This window comes from Rattus norvegicus, chromosome 16, assembly GCF_036323735.1.
Source record: "Rattus norvegicus strain BN/NHsdMcwi chromosome 16, GRCr8, whole genome shotgun sequence".
Lineage (NCBI taxonomy): Eukaryota > Metazoa > Chordata > Mammalia > Rodentia > Muridae > Rattus > Rattus norvegicus.
In genome coordinates, this window is record NC_086034.1 from 21,678,172 (window position 1) to 21,684,197 (window position 6,026).

Sequence of the window (6,026 nt, forward strand, 5' to 3'; positions counted from 1 at the left end):
TGTTCACCAAAATCAGTGAGTGCACAGTGCACCCTTCAGGTGCAGACCTGACCTATTAGACTGAGAATAAATTTTAACAAACATCCATGCTCAGTGGAATCCAAACATCACATCTGTCTTCCCAAGTGGAGGATATTTATACTCATTAAATTGCAGATATTACTAAAATACCTAAATACTGAAGGGAAACCCAGGGTGGCTGGTGCCATTGTGCCATCCTTAGGTGATGCTCCCACAGGTCCTCTGAATGCACGAAAGGGAAAGTACTGACCTCTACCTTCATCCACTCAGCAATTCCTTGTTTGAATCCTATTGACTTCTTAGTATTACTTCTCAGATTCCATGTTGTTTTTTCTTCTCTTTTACTAGGGACTTGGTATTATGTCGGTAAGTCACTCACTACAGTAATCTATCACCCCAATCTCTTAGAATCTCTACGTTTATTTGCTATAGAGATAATGAAGTCTTGAGGGAGAGATGTAAAGGAGTCATCCCATTTAAAATGGAGTTACCACCTTCTCTGTACACTTTCCAGGTTGGGGTCTCTGTGTTAGTGTCTATAGCCTACAAGAAGATGATGCTTTTCTAATGAGGGTTCCAAACACAGATCTATAGCTATGACAGTCATTTCATTGATACGGATAAGAGTACTGAGTTTTCCTCTTGTCTCAGGACATATCTACTCTTAGGGTTTTGGCTGCTTTAGCAGTTTCAGGCCTGGCTTCCATCACATAGAGTGTGTCTGAAATAGAATCAGGAAATAGAATTATTTCCATAATATGTGTTCCACTACTGTACCAGAACATCTTACGAGCCAGTAACTGGTTTACTTTGCAGTATTTGTAGCTTTGGAATAACCATGTTTGCATTTCTGTTCTGAAATCATGCAGACTACTTTACGTATCATGAATGCTACTTGGTAGGTGTGAAGCTTAATAGATAAGGTTTTTCTTGTGTTTATAGAGTAAATATACTTATTTTTTATAGGAATCTATTAAGATTTTTACGAATGGTAGAGGCATCATTTTCAGCTAAATGATGATGATCATTGATTTATGCCATGTTTTAAATTTCAGGAGGTATGATTTATGAATGGATGTTTTTATTCTCTGTGCTATAGGAGTAATGTTCAGGAAGTACCATTCTGCACAACGAAGTCAAACATATTTCCTATTTTCTCATCTGCCACATCTGTGGTATGAAGTCTTATGTTTTGTTCCATGATGCATGTGGCATTGACTTTTGTGCTTGTTCTGTGTAATGGACCAAGTTTCTGTCTTCTCCATGAAGCTGTCTCTATTCACCAGTATAATTTGTTAACGTGCTGTCAATTCCCCATATACCATGGATTTATTTTTAATTTTTATTTTTTAATTAATTAGTTAATTAATATGTACTTTCCTTCAATCTCTTCTCCAAATTTTGGCTTCATATTTCCTGCTATAAATATTTTTGTTCCCCCTTCTAAGAAATACTGACACATAGACATTTTGGTTGTCCTTCTTCTTGAGCTTTATGTGATCTGTGGATTGCACCTTGGCTCATCTGAGCTTTGGGGCTACTATTCACTTATCAGTGAGTGCACACCATCTGTGTTATTTTCTGGGGTCACCTCACTCAAGATGATATTTTCTAGTTCCATCCTTTTCCCTATGAATTTCATGAAGTCATTGTCTTTTTAATAGCTGAGTAGTACTGCGTTTGTGTAATTGAACCACATTCTCTGTATCCATTCTTTTGTTGATGGACTTCTGGGTTCTTTCCAGCTTCTAGCTATTAAAAATAAGGCTGCCATGGACTTACTGGAGCATGTTTGTCTGTTATATGTTGGAGCATCTATTGGCTCTATGCCCAGAAATGGGTATACCTGGGTCCTCAGGTAGTACTATGTCCAATTTTCTGAGGAAACCCCCAGCTGAATACCAGAGCAGTTGTACCAGCTCGCTATCCAAGTAACAGTGGAGGAGTGTTCTGCTTTCTCCACATTCTTGTCAGAATCTGTGGTCACCTGAGTTTTGTTCCTAGCCACTCTGAGGGTTGTGATGTAGAATCTCAGCATTGTTTTGATTTGCATTCCCCTAATGACTAAGGTTGTTGAAGAACATTTCTACAGGTACTTTTCAGTTATTCGATATTCCTCAGCTGAGATTTCTCTGTTTAGTTCTATATCCATTTCTCTAATAGGATTATTTGGCTCTCTGGAGTCTAAGTTCTTGAGTTCTTAGTACATATTGGATATTAGACCTCTATTGAATGTAGGATAGGTGAAGACCTTTTCCCAATCTCTTGGTTGCCGTGTTGTCCTAAAGACAGTATCCTTTGCCTTAGAGAAGCTTTGCAATATTATGAGGTCCCATTTGAAAGTCCTTGAGCAGAAGCCATTGGTGTTTCTTTTCAGGAAAATTTCCGCAGAGTCCCTACGTTCGAGGCTTTTCTCCACAGTTTCCCCTATGGCTTTGAGTGTTTTCTTTTTATGTGGATGTCCTTGATCCACTTGCCCTTGAGCTTTGCACTAGGGAAGAAGATCAATTTGCATTCTTCTGGGTGCGAACTTCCAGTTGATCCAGCAACAATTATTGAAAAAGCTATCTTTTTTCTACTGTAAGGTTATATTTCATTTGTCAAACATCTAGGGACCATAGGAGTATTTGTTCATTTCTGTGTCCTCAATTCTATTACATTGATCTACCTGCTTGTCTCTGTTTTAATACCATACAGTTTTTAAAACTATTGCTCTGTAATACAGCTTGAGGTCAAGGATGGTGATTCTATCTTTTATTGTTATTATTTCTTTATGTTGAGGATAGTTTTCTCTATCCTTGTTTTTGTTTTTTTTTTTTGTTATTCCAAGTGAATTTGCAAATTCATCTTTCTGACTCTATGAAGGATTGAATTGGAATTTTGATAGATTGTATTGAATCAGTAGATTGCTATCAGCAAGATAGCCATTTTTTATTTATTTACTTTTATACTTCAGATTTCATTCCCCTCCCAATCCACCCCCTGACAGTCCCACATCTCAATATTGCATACCTCCTCCCCCTACCCCTTGTCTCCTCCACAAGGATATCCCCAGCCCAGCAACTCCACCATATGTATAAGCTTCCTGGAGCCGCTAGTCTCTTGAAGGGTAGACATCTGCTTTACCTGAACCCAGACAGGGGTGTTCAATGACTCATGGCTGTCTGTGTACAAATTTATGGACAGATGCTTAATTATGTTTCCCAACCTATGAGCCTTTGAATATTGTTGCAGATTTCATTATTGCTTTACCGCTATGGTGTAATAACTCCAAATCTGTGCCGGTGAGGGCTCAAGCTGCGCTAATGTTGATAACTGTGCTGACCTTCTTGGCTCCTTTATATTGACCTGTTAAATTAATGATGGATTTCTAAATGTCTTTAAAGAATCGTGTTAGTATTCTTAGGGGGTTGCACAGATTATGTAGATAAATTTTTGTGTTATGGCCACTGTCTTACGTAGGACTTTAGTTGTGTGAACAGACACCATGGCCAAGGCAACTCTTAAAAGGACACCATTTCATTAGGGCTGGTTTACAGCCTCAGAGGTTTAGACCTGTTATCATCACAGCAGGATCACTGCAGCCACCAATCAGACATGGTGAAGGAGGATCTGAGAGCTGTAGATCTTCATCTGGATGATCCTGCAGAATACTGCCTTCTAGGCAGCTAGGGTGAGTGTGTTAAACCCCTTACACACAGTCACACACCTACTCCAACAGGGCCACACCTACTCCAACAGACCATGCTTCTAATAGTGCCACCTCTGAGCCAAGGAAATATAAACCATCACATCCAACTCCACCATATTAATCCTTCTGACCTAGGAGCATGGGGCCTTTCCATGTTACTGTATCTTCTTCTGTTAATTTACATTAAGTTTAGAGTTTTTACTGTACAAGTCATTCAATTCCTTGGTTATATTTAATCTATAATATCTGTGAGAATCTGTTAGTTTGCTTATTTGCAGAGTGTGCTGGGTATTTGAATTTAGGAAACTAACTTGGTTTTATGCATTGCTTTTCCTCTAATACAATGCTGAACAATTGAATAGCTGCAGGGGAATTTTGGTGGAGGCTTTAGAGTCTTTTGTGTATATCAACCACCCAGGCCTAAATAAAGTGACATTGGCTTCATTCTTTCAAGGGTGTACATCTATCTCATTCACTTGTGCTCTTATTCTAGCTAAGACTTCAATGATTTTATTGAACAGGGGAAGATCAAATATATTTTTCACATTTCTGATTTCTGATTTAGTGTGAATGCTTGGGCATATATATTTTAGAATGATATTTGCTGTGTACCATTCTTATCCTGTCTTGATTATATTGAACTGTATCCTGGGTCTGATGGTTTATATGTGTGAAGCCCAGGGAATAGCAATATTAGAAGTTGTGACCCTGTTGGAATAGGCGTGTCACTGTGGGTGTGGGCTTTAAGACCCTGATCTTAGCTGCATGGCTGTCAGTCTTGAACTAACAGCCTTCACGTAAACATGTAGACTACTCAGCTATCAAAAAACAATGACTTTATGAAATTCAAAGGCAAGTGGATGGAACTGGAAAATATCCTGAGTGAGGTAACCCAATCCCAGAAAAACACACATGGTATGTATGCACTCATTGATAAGTAGATATTAGCCCAAATGCTTGAATTACCCTAGATGCATAGAACACATGAAATTCAAGAGGGATGACCAAAATGTGAATGCTTCACTCCTTCTTTAAAAGGGGAACAAGAATACCCTTGGGAGGGAATAGGGATTCAAAGTTTAGAACAGAGGCTGAAGGAACACCCATTCAGAGCCTGCCCCACATGTGGCCCATAAATATACAGCCACCAAACTAGATAAGATGGATGAAGCAAAGAAGTGCAGGCTGACAGGAACCAGATATAGATCTTTCCTGAGAGACACAGCCAGAATAAGGCAAATACATTGGTGAACGCGAACAGCAAACCACTGAACTGAGAACAGGACCCCCGTTGAAGGAATCAGAGAAAGGACTGAAAGAGATTGAAGGGGATGAGACCCCATATGAACAGCAATGCCAACCAACCAGAGCTTCCAGGGACTAAGCCACTACCCAAAGACTATACATGGACTGATTCTGGGCTCCAACTGCATAGGTAGCAATGAATAGCCTAGTAAGAGCACCAGTGGAAGGGGAAGCCCTTGGTCCTGCCATGACTGAACCCCCAGTGAACGTGACTATTGGGGGGAGGGCAGTAACAGGGGAAGATGGGGAGGGTAACACCCATATAGTAGCGGAAGGGGAGTGGTTGGGGGATTTGGCCCAGAAACCGGCAAAGGGAATAACAGTTGAAATTTAAATAAGAAATACCCAAGTTAATAAAGATGGAGGAAAAATACTGAATAAAAAAAAGAAATGTAAACCATTGAGGCACGTTGTAAACCTGTCACTAGAATTCATTAATTAAATATTAATTCTATGTGCATATTGTTTAAACATCGGTGTTTCTTTCAATGGTAAACTGTGATCATATTCAAGATGAGGCATTTTTATCATTTTTCTTACGTTTCTTTTTGCTATTGTCAATATAATTGAAATAAGGTGAGGTTAGCCTCTTGAATGGACACACACTTCCTGCCTTGTTTTCCTATTATACAATCTTCTGCTTTATCAGGAGCTCTGAAGAATTAGCTACCGTATGCAGAAAAACCGTGGACTAAACCCTTCTGAAAATGTGCTGTCAACAGAAACAAAATCCTGCGCTTCCTTCACTACATGATTTTTATAAAGCTATTAGAATAAATTGATGAAGTTCATCATCACAAACATCTCCCCATTTGATTTCAAGCAGGCATGGTAACAGGATCGGCTCTGCATGGCAAACCTGAGGCCTGAATGATGTAGGAGGAGGAGCCTGAGGCAGAGATGAATCTTTGCTCTCGGCATGATTTATTGTGTGCTGTCTCCCAGGTTTATCATGTCCCTATTTATGATATCAGTGTGTGAGGGTGGCGGATTTTGGAAATTTTTCTGT